Source organism: Anopheles aquasalis, chromosome 2 (genome assembly GCF_943734665.1).
Source record: "Anopheles aquasalis chromosome 2, idAnoAquaMG_Q_19, whole genome shotgun sequence".
In the NCBI taxonomy this organism is placed as follows: Eukaryota; Metazoa; Arthropoda; class Insecta; order Diptera; family Culicidae; genus Anopheles; species Anopheles aquasalis.
The window spans coordinates 19315001-19330000 of NC_064877.1; the positions used below are offsets into that span (position 1 = coordinate 19315001).

General features: G+C 45.9%; 1 protein-coding gene across 5 annotated transcripts in view; it reads right to left on the bottom strand.

Annotated features, from left to right (window-relative positions):
• The window catches only part of LOC126570157 (uncharacterized), a 95985-nt gene that overhangs the window by 25096 nt on the left and 55889 nt on the right, over positions 1-15000 (bottom strand). Inside the window, exon 1 of one of the 5 annotated variants that reach the window (XM_050227704.1) lies at positions 1925-1977. The exons of the other annotated variants lie outside the window; for them this stretch is intronic. The gene's annotated coding sequence lies outside the window, so the exon portion shown is untranslated. Of the gene's footprint in view, positions 1-1924; positions 1978-15000 lie in introns of those variants that run through there. 5 annotated transcript variants of the gene reach the window in all.

Genomic DNA, 15000 nt, shown 5'->3' on the forward strand with positions numbered 1-15000 from the left:
AATTAAAACCTTACCTCGCACTGGAACATACCTGTACTTTTATGATTTTTTAAGTTGGATCGATGTTTTTGAATTTAAGTGAAAGAAATAATTTCCTCAAAAGTAATCATAGTAGGCTTTCAGCTGTCAATTCAACTGTCAGCATGAGATACGTGTAGCAAGCCTGCTACCAGAAGAGTGGAGTGAGCAGTATTACTGCTAGCTCAAAACGATTGTTTCTAACTCAAATTGTTGCTTCAAAGTTACTCTTTCGTACATAAATTGGAGTTTTACACGATTTTAATTTCAGGTAACTATTTTTGTTTCCAATAATTGATACCAAAGACTACTTCGTTCGCGAAATATCCCTTGCGCCAATCGTAGACAACTATACAAAGATCAAAGTGTGTCATTTTTCATTTTATAAGCTCCTGTGGCTTGAGCAGTTTTTCTAAACAGGTTTCAAACCATTTTTAAGATGTTAAAGGTTTTGAAAACATTCTCAATAGTTTTGAAGACTCTGGAATACATTCTGCATTTCAATGTATAAGTCTATCACATGTTATCACGTAACCAAAGGTAGCTAATAGTCACAGGCTGTGATCGATCGAAAGATTCATCTCGTTTGTCTCTGACCAAGATGATGTATCTAGCTTTCATCGAGAGCACGCGCTTTGTTTCATCTTTTCAAAGTTTATCTTCGATTCCGCACGTCAATCTCGACACATGAAAGGATCCCGTTTGCTTCCGCTGGATGCCACAAATGCCACCGAAAGTGAAATGATAAAGCAAAAGAGCGAGGAAACGGCAATGGACTTGCGAATTCACCGAATGATTGGGGCGGGACGAGTGTTCGTGGAAGGCGGCTAGCTCGGTATTAAATTCCCTACAGGGTGATGACGATAAGCGATCCTTGCAATCATCCAGAGAGATCCCAATCGAGATTCAATCAAAATTACTTGTGAGTTCAACCCATCCCGTACACTCCGCTGTTCCCGGAGGAATGCTTGGCACGCCATTCGGCACATCATGACAAGCGTCCTAAACCTTAGCTTTCGGATATGATGGATGTGAAAACGAATATCTGGCCATTTGAAGGGTGTTCCGATTGTCGATAAATGCCGATCTGTCATCGGAAGTCAGCGAGAGAGAGAGAGCCAGTGAGAGTGAGAGAACGAGAATGGAGTTCCGCAGAATGTTTCTTTCAACTTTTCGGACCGTTTTTCGGCGAAATTTTACGATTAAGTAGAATAAGAAATGAAACTAAACTCGAAGCTTATGTAACAGCACTAAGGGTACGTTCGCAGGAAAGATGTATATACAGAGCGTAAAGCGAATGTGCGGCATCGACTCAACCAATCTCAAACCGTGGCTTAGTCCCATTATGGGAAGTTTGGAACGGTGTGTCGATTGCAGCAGAAACGATTGATCATGCTTGAGAGAAAGCTAGAAGAGAGCGCAGTAAACGTGGTGCATTGCTTTTGACGCATTTTCTTTGTACAACTGACATTGTAAATGTTATTTAGAAAAAAAGTAAGTAGCAGTCAAGCAAAAGAATGGTTCAAGATGCAACGATACCATTCACGTCCTCAAGAAAAATTTGTTGGTACCGTGCAGAACATTTGTACAGAGGAAAAATAGGCGACAAAACGTGAAAGCCTCCGATTGATGCAGCATAAAAGCATAACCGTAGAAATTGCCTAAATGAAGAGAAAGCCAAAAGCGCAACGCAGCAAGAATCCAAATGCAGTGGATGCAGCAGCAAACAGAGCAGAGTTAGAGTTAGAGAACAGGAGCAAAAACAACAAAACTCGTAACGTCAGACTAAGTAAACGGCAAAAGGTGGAGGGATGCAGAAACGAAGTGGACCGCAAAGAACGGTGGCCCATGCCTTGCCTGCCCCGGTTCCGGTAGCCTGAGGTGGCGCGGCTCATGCTTAACGTACCGTCGCACCGTATGCCCAGTGAGTATGCTCGTTCAAGCTGACCTTCGTGGTTACTAACAACACCACACGGTTACCAACAACCAACAACACCCGAATGTCAACATTCAACCTGCTGAGAAACAGAGAGAAAGAAAGAGAAAGAGAAAAAATACAATAAATCAGAAATGGACGAGGCGGATGTGACGTCACACGCGAATGGTAAGAGTACTTCGAAGCGTGGTCGTGATCGAATCGAGGGAATTGAATGCCAGCTTCCGGGAACAGAACATCCTCTTCTTCGAAGGGTTTCCGAAAAGGTCGAAGAAGCAAAAAAGATTGCGGTGGTGCTGTTGATGCTACTTCCACCTCGCAAAACGCGCGTCCACAGACTATTTGCAGTGAAAGGGGAAAGGTGTTATTAAAGCCCTTCAACCGTTCAAGCCGGCGGCGAGCCAGATAGGCTCGAGAGGGAGAGGATAATGGAGAAAAAGAAACTCGAACTCGAAAATACAAAATCACCAGCAACGACGAAAGGTGACAGAAGCTGTACAAGGTTCATTCACAGAGAGAGAGGAAGCCACCAATATGGTGGCAGAGGTGTTTTGGGTGGAAAGAAGCGGGTGGGTTTTTTTCCGGGAAATTCGAAATTGTTCGTGATCATGCATCGAATAATGGGATTGTAACCGGGTAAGCCAATTGGGAAACACCCACGAAATCAATCACGAACCCGTTTTCCTTTCGACCGGCAGGCATCCTTTTTTCTGACGCAACCATGCAACCGTATTGTTAGTCCTTTTTCTCAGAAATGCCCAACCCCGAAAAAAATGGCGGAAGAAAATGTCTCCTTCCGACCTATGAGAAGCTTTGGAGAGACTTTTCGCTGAACTCTTCTAAAATAAACCACCAACTTCACCTAACTCGTGCACTTCTGAGAACTTTTTGAGTGTTCGAGAAGGGTATGGAATTCGAGGGCTCCAGGAATCATCGGCGGGAAGATGATAATGTAACCATTTGGATATTCGAAATTGCTGCGCAATAATTCCGTCGATACAATTTAAATACCATCATCATCATCATCATCACTGGCGATCCACCGCGTTGTAACAGGTGCAAGTTATTGGCGAACCTGTTACGATGTGTTGAACGTCGTCGAAAGAATTAATCATCAAGCGGCTCAACAAAATTGTTGGTTTGAATCGACATTGGCGACAATGTTACAGGACTAGAAGCTCGCAGTCGCGTAGATCGCACACATAAACTTCTACGTCCGCGAGTAGCACAAGCACGCCGAGAAGCTCTGCTGACTTTTGCTACATTTTATCCAAAATTCACCCCCAAAAACAGCTCATTGGCGTTTCGCACAATCGCTCCACCTTCTCGCGAACCTTCTCTGCTCTACCGCGAACTGCCTCCAGGGGTGGTGGAATGCTTCCGTTTGCGCGCAATGTTCCGTGCGGAAGTAACTTCATAATTATACTTTCATAACAACTTTAGCCTCATCCCCCGGATCCACGAGCGACGGCCTCGTGTGGCCCCGGTACCAGCCTGGCGATGGCCTCAATCGCTCGCACGCCGGTACGATAAAGTTTGGCATTGATTCGCTTTCGAATACTTTGAGGGGCCTTTCTCCAGCCACTCACTTATCAGTCAAAGCACCAGTCGGTGCCGGCAGTGTACCGGTGGCGCACCGAAAGTGTGGAAAAATCCATCCACAAATTTCCACACTTTTCCTACTGTTCGTGGCGTCAGTGAGGATGAGAAATGGGCAGGCAATTGAATAGCAGCATCGCTGAAGGTGAATACATGCTCTCTGTTCCGGGAAAAAAGATTCACGCGAAAAGAAAAAACCGCACACGCTGCAAGGTGGTAAACCTCGATGAGACAATTGGTCCAACTCTGGTGAAAAGACACCGAACCGAATACAGCGAAGACAAAACCCAAGACAGGAAAAGTGATTGTGTAGCAGAAAAGCAGCTGAGGGAAGAGAGGAATTTTCCCCTTAAGAAAGACGCACCCGTAGGCAGCAAACTTGGCACCACAAACCTCGCAAATGGGTATCAGTTCACGGAGTTTGTGGCCCAGAGTTATGTTCCAGTACAAGCCAGCGAGCTCGACTTTGGAAGAAATCGATTTCCGAACATGGAACACGGTGGGACCCTCCTTCATCACGAGTTTTGTTCGCTTTTACCGCTTGTACTAGTGGATCATTAACATGATTTCTTCGGGGAATAATTTACCGTTCGCTTTGTAGCTCGAGCGCCATGTTTGCCTTGCTGTGCTACCGCATCCCATCGCATCGCATAATGCTTTCTCCCGGTGGAGGAATTTTATTCAATCGTCTGGAGCAACCATCCGGAGGTGGACCTTGGAAGAGAGCCGCCTTGTGCTTGCTCTTGGGCGGCTAGCACGCGAACGCGAACTGAATCTAACTAATAAGACATTTTTCTTCCCCCCTGACACGGTTCTCGTGGAAGTAGAAGGCGATGGAGATGGCGTCGCTAGTCTTGTCCTAGCTTGAGGTCATTCCCGTGGTGTTGCCGCTCTCTGCGTTGTGCACGAGTTTCCACAAATTGTTATTTATTGGTTATGTAAATGGACGGCCAGTGGCGAAGCGAGAGTAAGTAATATCCTCCAACTACCGTGGTCGACACACCCAGTGAATGGTGTCTTCAATGATGTCAAGGACACTGATGCTCATCGCTAGACCAACGTGCGTCGCCTGGGTCTATGGCGAACTCGATATGACCGTCATTTGCGGCACCTACTTGTCAGTGTAGCGCGATGATTCGGAATGGCTTTGATTTGGGGTGTCATTTGTTGACATTTCTGGCGGCTTTCCCTCGCATAAACACTGAAATACCGAAGCGAACCAAATCCCAGCGACTGATTCGCTAGTCTTCCAGTCCAGTGTCCAGTGACCCGGGCTATTGATCGATGACGAGCCGCTCGTAGCGGGGCGGGCGTTCACTTGTTAGCGAGCTCCGGGAAAACTGTAATCCACTTACCGAATCCTCGCTATCCTCGGCACATAAAAAAAGGAAAGCTGGAACTCGACGAGTTCTCTGTCGTACGATCCTTTGGTAAAAAAAAGTCGCAACTTTCGTTCCAACACTCAGTGACATCCAAAAGGAAGGCAACCTTCGTCCCATGTGGCCATACATTGGTCCACTCCAGTGTCACGCAATGTTGGCCCTTGCCCGCACCGAACTGGTCGTGTAGCATAATTCTCAGCGATGATTTCGGAGTGATCTCTGGTTTGCGGACCGAGAGGGACCAGAGTGACCAAGCGGAAGGTGATAGCGAAAGGTTTTCCTTTTTGGGGTCTCTCTTTCTCTGTCTTGCTCTCTCCCTGCCAGCAACAGATTGCCAAGCAAGTGATGTGCTTTCGTGTTTGGCTGCTGTCTATGCGTTGCCATAAAACATTATGACACGAACCATGCTGGCAATTTTTTTTGCTATCTCTCAGTGTGTATGTACCCGTTCAGGGATTGTTTTTTCCAAGTAAACACGAAGGATGAACACAGTGCTTTGACCGACTGTGAGCGTGTGGCTGGAGGGGTTCGTCACACTGGATTGGAATTGATGTTTACCAAACCATCGCTGGAGCAATCTGTGTTGACCAACGTGGACCGAATTGACCGGGGATACCGATCGTGCGAATCCGCGTCGGTCCAATCTCGAATGAATATGATTTTTGAGTGTCCTATTCCGAACCCGAAAGCAGAAGGCATGGTCATTGCTCTTCAAACTCATCCAAGTGAAAGCATTCATTAGCCAGTGTCAGTGCTTTTTTTTGCTACTAAAAGGGCTCCTGGGTTTGGGTTTCAGAGGAAAGGGATAATTAAATCATTTCCATAAATCTGAACGATAACTGAAGCGCGCTCACTAACATAACCGACGGAACACCAATGAAGCAGCTTAATAAAAGGCAACATATTCCAGTGCCAGCACCAGCAAATGGTTCCCTCGCTGCCGCCCAGTTAGATTCTATTTATTCGTTCATTCAATTGGTACAACAATAACTGCCCGCCGGGGGTCACCGTGGCGAGCGCGAAAATGAGTTTCAGTAGCGTAAAGAATTGGCGCAAAAAAATGGCGATGCTCTGCTGGCCACAGAAGAGCCCCCTAGCGTGTGATCAGCGAACATGAACGGTTGTTCAGTAACACACATCTCACCAGAAGCAGCAGCAGGAACAGCAGCATCATGAAGCCAGACACTAGACGAAACAGATGCGACGACGAAGCGAGATCGTTGGTGAAGAGACACAAAAACGCGTTTCACTTCGGTGCCACCTAGCTGGGTTCAAGTGAAAACGAATCGACAGTTGGCAACGTTACATGGCCGCACGACACGGTGACGCTCGGTGCATAAAAGGACAGAAGAGCGACATATCGTGTGCGCAGCTCAGGAAGCGCCATGAAAAGGGCTGAACTGTGTGCCAGGTTGTTAACCGGTAAGGCGGTCCAGGCTACACCGGTCAGGGAGAAGGGATTAAATCAAATTAAAAGATTTATTGCACGTTTCCGCTTTGTCCGCTTACGTTGGTGTTGGTGGTGGTGATGGTGTGGCGTTTGCTGTTGATTCAATTATTCCCGATTAAGATAACGTAAATTTATGGGCGAATGTGGCGAGAGGAAGAGTGAAAATTCATCAAATGAATGATGATGCCACTGAATTGAAGCCAGGTAATTTATGTGAAGCCAACCATCGAGTTATGGGCTGTTCCTTCTATTCGTGTTATCGAGGTTTTTATGCTTCCGCTGCATTTAAAATATTCCATACTTTCTCTAGAGAGATAGTTATGCTGCAGATTTTTAAAGCAAATATTATTCGATGTGAAATGTTTTTTTTTTCTTGAATGGAATCTGTTTACAACCAACAAACAGTGCCAGGACATCGACAAAGTCATTATGTTGATTACATTGCGTTGCGTAATAAGAGATACTTCCTTTCAATCATCCCCTAATGACTTGTTTAGACAAGACGTTCCTCCAGACAGCTCGTGACTGATTTGCGAAAACGAATTATCATCTAACTACGGGTTACGATTAGAAAACCGAACCAAAACTGCCGACGGAGTTGCCAACTGTAGCCAAAAACATTCGCAACCATCGCGATGTCAATGTTTGAAGAAGTTTGTTTGGCCACAATAGTCAGCTCGAATTTGATCATCTGCTGGCTCTCTCGTTGTCGGTTGGTGGTCAGAGTCCACACTCCATCCATCCATCAACTCTGGCGACCCCTAGGCGAGAAGCAATCTGCCGTGCTAACGTGCTAACGATTATTCGATCCGTTCCGTTTCCGAGAGGTTGCGCCGTGTTGGATACTCGTTGCATCATCAATGGTTCAGTTCACAGGCAGGATTCTGTGAGGTTTTGTGCTGGAAAGTGCAGTAAATGGAAATGCTCTTAGCAACTTGGCCTGGGGACTGAAATGGCACACTCCATCGTCATGAACGGTGATCCTGGAGAAACGAGTTAAGGTCGTCGTCGTCGTCGCGGTGTGTCATTATTAGAATGATTTATGGCATACGCTGAAGGCCGGTTGAGAGTCGTCGGCTAGCAATTGCGGTGGTGCAAGGCAGTTTGTGCTGCTGCAACCGGCACTGAGTGGTGCCATCGGAGAAGCGAACGATGCTAACGAAGCAGCTGGAGCTGGAGCGATGGACCAACTTGGAGCCTTGGGTTGCTTGCTAACCAACCGCGATGTAGTTTCTCGTTTCTTGGAGCTGTCATCATTCAGCTCTCGATGGAAATTAGGTGATTTTAGTGAGTGAGCACACCCTCAAGTGGCATGGTTCCCCTCCGTTTTTCGGACCACAGCTGCTAGCCACCTTGGAACAACATTTTGTCATCGTCGGTGTAATGATGCTGCTGGATTGCTGGAGTGCTAATTAGCTGGCCGAGTCGTGCTGCCAACGACTGCAACTAGTTTTTCATTTCCGTTTAGGGTTGGTGTAATGATGTGGCATTGGAATTGGGTTTTACAAACCACCGAAAGCGTTGGAAATTTTAGCAATTCAACCGGATTTATTGGATTTCGTTATAAGAAAATTATCCCTCAGCTTTTCATGCTCAAATTACGTGAAAGACAACAGAATGCGGTATGAGATGAAACAATGGCTCTAAAGCAAACAGCAGTGGTAGCATGTTTTGTGTACTGTTTTGCATATTGTACTCGAAGCATTTGTTCCAAATGCTCCAACCCGAAAAAAAACACCCACATGCTACATCGAAGAACAAACACTGACCACTTGGTGGTGCCAGTTATGAATGGTGAGCGCACGCCAGCCACTGAAAGCACCATCACCACCACAACAAATGCTAAAATAAATGTATTCCATTCCATTGCCGCAGTTATTTGGCTGGCTGGTCATGTCATGAGCCAGACCAACCCACAAATACGGAATTTGATTTAAAATTCGAATGAAGCGTATCCTCTCGGCCATGACGGTGAGTGCATATTGTTTACGCTCGGGAATATATTCTGCATAGAGTAGTGCACATTCCGGCGTTATTCAAAATACCGGCGTTGAGTTAGGATATGTTCAACTGCGAGAATGTTTTATATATTCGCATCTCTATCATTTTACTTTTTGAGTAATTAACAGAAAAACAAAGTGCTCTTCAAAATTGTGTAGAGCATTTCGATGTTAAAAGTGTTTGAATTTCGAACCAGCAAAGTTTAAATAAACTTTCTGTACAACGTGCAGTGCGCCTTGGTTGCTCTTGTCAGCAAATTTGCTCTTGTTAAGTCAACAAGAGATGTAATGTAACGAGTGAAAATGTTGCAACAGAATGGTTCCAGAGGCGAAAGAACAGATTTGCTCGTTATGTTTCCTTTCCTCCCTGACAAAATGCGGGACAAAAAATTAATGAGTTGGCGCGAATCTATTCCATCATAGCTGCGGTGGCCGACATCCGACCACCTCTTGCCAGACCAAACTAATGGAATTGCAAGAGATAAATGATCATTTCTATGAATGATGACCCTGTGGCTACCCCCCGGGGCGGCTGCTATAATTCCCGCTCCCTTACTTGGCAAAGTACTCGAAGGAAATCACACTGGACGTTCACATAAAAAAGCAGAAAAAAGGAAAAAAAGGCTAGAATTCCAGAAACACTATTTATGGTGAATGAAATCGATTGCAAGCAACCAAGCTGCAGGGAAAGCACACAAGCCAGGGGCATAAGCGTGCTGGGCCGTCAGTCAGTGACACGAAAATGTTCTGCTAAAGGTGCATGAATCCGTAATAAATGTGATTCCACCAGTGGCCACCAGCGAATTGTTGAAGCGGAGTATTTGAAGCCAAAGTCACCCACACGGAATGTATGTATCTGTTTGCTTATTCATGTGAAGCGAGTGAGCCAACTTTACCGATTTATTGCTTCGATTGACGGGAGAGAGTGAGAGAGAGAGAGAGAGAGTGTGATGGAAATGGATCTTCTCCGGCCTCCGGTTTATGTCCGGCAGAAGCAGTTTCCCATTGGAGTTTGTGGATTGCGAGAAGTGAGATGGATAGAACGTGCGGTCGATCGAATGCTTGCCTACTGATGCTTAACGTTGCGTTAAATATTGCAAGCTTTCTTAAGAATCGACAGCGATGGAAATGGAGGCGCCAGGTGATTCGTGGAAAAATCACTAATTTGTCGCGAAAAACATCAATCTCCCATAACTGAACAAATCTTTCATATTTCGAGGAATTTGCACCACTTCAACTGTATTAGGCCTGCGGCGGCTATGAATTCGTTGTCGCAAGGTATGTTTTCCTCGTTTTTATCATTTTACCCCACACAAAATCCATGCAATTTGCTTCCACATTATTTATTAGATTATCGCCTGTTCATCCTTCCGTCATATTCGTACACGACATGGTGCTTCATACGAGGGTCAGGCTCTACAGCATCCAACCGAGTGTGACACGCGCATCTCTGCGGGTATCCCACACGCGCCGATAACTCACGATTCCGCGTAATCGGTAAGCACCACCGGTGATGGTGGCGGTAGAGGTTGAATTGATAAAGATATAAATATAAAATGCCACCACCCCCTCGCATGACGTTTTGCTCTCTCTCTCAGGGCGGACAGATGGAATGAAAAGCGAATAAGCCGTAAACAACAATCAGAGGCCACGGTTTTAAACGCGAATTTATGCGATCCTGTGCTTTGGCTGGCTTTCTTTTTTATGAGCATCTCGTAGGACGCACTGTCGCACGTGTCGCGCGCGTTTGGATGGTAATTGTAGCCATTTTATAAATTGCTGCGTGAAGAAGAATGTTTGGTGAGCGATTGTCAGAGTTAGTGAGAAAAAAGGGGTGCCTGGGTGGTGGCTAAGAGAGGGTGCAAACCGGGGGATGCAAACCTAAAAATAAAAGCCAGCATTTTACAGCGGTGGCTGCTATTGATTTGCCTCGGTGCTCGGTTTACACTGCTTCGCATCACCTCCATAATGTCCTGAACAAATAAACGCTCGAATCGGTCTCGGAATCCTTTCCTGGTTGCGCTTCTTTCGGTGGGCTTATTTGCGTAAACCTCCTAACGGACGCTTATGTGCAGAGCGAGGTAACGTATGATGATTGAGCCTGTTTGTTTGTTTGCCTCTCTACCTTTCGCATTTCGGTCTGATTGATGCGTAGGGTTGATCATTTCATTTTACTTCCGTTTGTTGATCGTTTCAGGTTAAGGTTCTGTGTTCAGGCAAACATAAATGAATGGAGATACGTTTCTCTCGGGGGAGTTATGGTCGTATTGGGGCCAAAAAGGGAGCACATTAAATATTTCCATTAAGTTTGAAAGGTATTCGATGGTGGTTGGGTGCATTTGTACTTTCCATGCTTTCAATACAAAAGATACTCACAGAAAAGCCAGAAGAAATATTGATCCTCGCTACTATCTCCCAGGAGTCTCAACCAAGCGCTGCCGATCTGATGAAAGCAAATGGTTTCACATCGCCCCGATCGCTCGTAACGAAGAATAATGTTATAACGACTACAGCTTTTCCATTTTTCGACAACGAAAACAACTTTGTAACAACAACATCACTTTTTGCCCCCCCCCCCCCACGGACAGGTGCGGGACCCCGATGGTCGTAGCATAAAATTTGTCGAAATAATCGAGACACGGCAATGGCAGCGTTTGGGGTAGTACCAACCAACGTACCCTAGGGTCTTCTGCTCATGCTAAACTGGCAACGCTCTGTCCATATGCTACAGGCTTGTCTGTGTGCGTTTCGATGTGTTTTCGGCATTATCTGTCCCAGCAAACGACACGTAGAGCGTTGTGATGAGAGGACGTTGTGGTAAAAGTCAGGCTTCAGCCTTTTGTCGACCAACGTCCAGTCCCTGAGTCAACTCGGTCAATTGTCTCCGCCTGCGTCGTGTTGATGCATGTTGGGATAAACTTGCGGCACATTTTATGGCCATCCAGTGTACCGGTGCGTGTACTGTGTCCCCAACCATCGTCACGTCGAACGACGAACGAACTGGGCCTGAGTTGGTTTGAGGTTTTTCGTCAAAACAGCTCCACAACGTACCGTTCCGTTTGTGTGCTCATCCCTTGCAGTGTTTATTCCCCGGGTTTTTTGGGGAGGTTTATCTGTGTGGTGCAGCAAAAAGGACGCTCGATGGGCATAAACATCCAACGGGCCAGTTGACCATTCGGTCTAATGTCGAGAGAACACTCTACCGATGTGCAAAACAATCAGAGGGAACCTTTTCTGTTTTGCTTTATTATAATTAGAGAAAGCTTTCGATGCAAATTGGAGTGGAGTGTCCTCTCGGGCTACCTTTAGGGTGCCGTTCCGTGCTGATACCTTATGAAACGGTTGATTGCGTTACAATCCATCAAATCTGCGTCATTGTCCGTCCACGCAATGCCACACAAAATCCAGTGAATCCGGTGGTCTGCACTAGTTCTAGCATAATCCAATTATTCCACTTCAGTGAACAGCATGGAATTTACCTTTTAATAAACCCTTGATTCCCCAAACAATAAACTGGTGACAGCTGTACCGACAGCCCGGGGTTGCAACGCAACCAATGCACTGCCCCAAATGCAAATCAGTTGCGTTTTACAGACAGTCTGACCGCTACCACCGCCGTCACCACTGCGTGCCGCATGAAATTTGATTTAAATTGATTGCCTCATTTAGGGTAAATTCCCAGCCGCGACTTCCGCGGTTTAAGTGGTGTGCACGCGGGAGATTGCAGCTATTATCAGTTGGGCATGAAATCGATGCGCACACACCACATGAGGTGGGATTAATTTATGGTGTGGCCAGTGTGTTTGGTTTGTGAAGGCCGCGGTTGGTGAGGAAGGCTTGGGGATGACGGTAAACGCTGGAACACTGCGCTGGTTAGCTGGCAGCTGAACCTTGTTTGACCAATCAACACACGCCCAACACTCAGGTTGTTTGTGGCGACACCAATGTTCAATTTTTGCGCTCAGCTCAGCGCTGGTTTTCGAGAATTTAATCGGAGAGAGAGACATACAAGCACTGCCAGACTGTCTACGGTAATTATGATGAAAGCAATTCAATTCGACAGCACGTCACACTAGCTGAACGTGTTCGTGAATGGAGGCGATACTACGAATGAAAGGAAACCACTCTTTCCCCCCTGGTGATTGCTTCGTGTTGTGTGTATGACTAGCGTGTTGAGTTCGTTTTATTGTACTACTAAAGCTGTGCCAAAAAAATCCAAAAACTTTCCAAACAGACACGCGAATTCACACAGGCTAGCGCTCTGCGCGCTGGAGCACAGACTGCAAAACCCAGACTGCCAATACGTACCTTCGTCTCGGGCTCGGCCAACAAGTGTTCCAGCTCCTTTTTTTTTGTTTGGTTTCGTTTCATTTCGGCGATTCCATTCGGTGCCAATTTATGGCGTTACAAATGGGTTTATTAGATCCGTTCGTGTTGAGAAAGGGGCAGGGCAGCGAATGGCAGTCGGTAGAATGTTCGAAAGCATATATCAGTCGCAGTGTTGTATTGGTTGGGAATGCGTTCAATATGCGAGGAAAGGCACTGAAAGGAGGGCTGATGATGGACGGAGGGGGAGCGGGGACCGAAGCAACAAGCCGATACTTGGGGCAAAGCAGGAGAACTGATTCTGCTAGCTCCCTAGAGCTGCCTAGGGCGTCCACTAAGAGAAGTCGAGTATGCAAATCACGGAACACAAATGGAAAAGAAAACGCTGGACCGGACATTCTGGGTACAAATCAGAGACGCACAAACACATGGACAACACAGCTTACTGTCACTGGAAGGCTAACATTCATTGGGCACGATTTGCATCTCAAACGGCACCGGGCACCATTCGTCCTTTTTTGGACTCGAAACTTTCGAAACTTTGCGCTTTCAGTCAAAGAACATTCATGGTGGCCAATGGGGACATGAGCGGTACACTTTAAGCAAATGAATCAAAGCACCGGACAGAAACACATAAATCAAGGCCCATTCAGGCCCTGGTGCCCCGTCAGTTTAGGCAACCAGAGCGCGTGAGGGACGAGCACACAATGTACAATGGCACCGGGCGTCCGGGAAGGGCTTTCACCGGGCGCTCTGACGAGAGTAAAATCAGAACTGAAGGAAAGCCTTGTTGTGGAGTTACGGTGCTTTCTTTGGCCTAACTAAGGTGTTCCGGCTTGATCTCGATGTCGTCTAGATGGTGTCAGTGGCAGTTGCAGGAAATGGGGGGAACATTGTTTTTACTTTTCTTTGGCCGCCAGAAAACTTTAACATATTTTTGCCCGATAAGCACGGCCACGGGCCATGCGGGCTGTGCGTGCTTTCTGCTCTTTATGAGTTATGTCGCCGGTCACAAACAATCAAAATGGTCGCCGTGGCCGCTGGTGGTCGCTGTTTTGATGGCTCAGAAGGTGCTCGCACACCGCACACGCACACTTCCATTTCGTGGTCGCGTGTTGTTGGTTTGGGGATGGTTTTCTGCTGATTCTAGATATTAAATCTCTCCTTTCCTTGAACACCAGCAGATTGGTTTGTTTTAGGAGATGTGCGGGTACATCTTCTATTTTTTTCTATTCATCATCTATTTTTTTTTTGTTTTCGTTTTGGATCACCTTCACTTTGAAATGTTGTGGTAGGGGATTTGCAAGTTCAACAAAGCCATAAAAGACAGGACGATTATTCGCCGATTTATTGCGACAAATACCGATAAGAAGACCACATTGTGCGCGGCTTGCGGAGAGGTAGTAGAATGTTTTATGTGGGAGTTTTGGGGAGCCGAACACTGTTATGAATCACAAGCATTGCTGGGGGAGCTTAAGGGGTTTACATGATTGCTTTTAGTATAAACAATTTTATTTTTTTTGTTTTTAAGTAATTTTTTTGACTAAATAAAACACCAATATTGTTTCATGTTAATGGCGTGAGTGGCAGAATGGCATGAAGCATTGAAAAGATGAGAAGGAAAAATATCAAGGAAAGAGGAAAAACACTGAACATAAAGAAGCATAGAAAGTGAACAATCAACACAGAATAAAAAGTGGAAAAACATCGTTGAAAACACTGAAGCCATAACGGATACACGCATCTTGGCTGACGACACAGACAGACTCGGAGGACAAACAAGACAATAAACGATTTCCCATCGATCATTTGCAGGAGAGATGCTCCTAAGGGGTGCACTCGTTACGAACACGGACGGACGAACGGGGCGTGGGTTGGTGAACAGTTGGAAGCATTAATTGGTTTCTGAACTAGATATGGTATGGAATTTTGTTTTCTTTTTTGAGGTTTTAAGGGATCGAAATCCAATCATTGTGTTAGGAGCAAAACTAGAGGAAAGTAGCAAAACGGACGTCGAATTGTAAGAAAGAAATGGAAAGGTTTGTTTTTTTTAGGAAAGACTAAAAAAATGTGTTAAAGAAAAGTCAACCATACCTTCACCTCGCGTATGGTCGAGGGTATAAGAAATTTAATTTTCCTTCTAACCTCCATGACGAAGAGCATGCAGTGAGGAAGAGAAAGATTCAAGAAGAAACCAAGAAGAAGAAGAAGAAGAAGAAGAAATAGTCGCCGAAGATGGGTCGTTCGATGTCCAGCGAGTCCTGACTGTTCCGAAACGGCAACGGCATC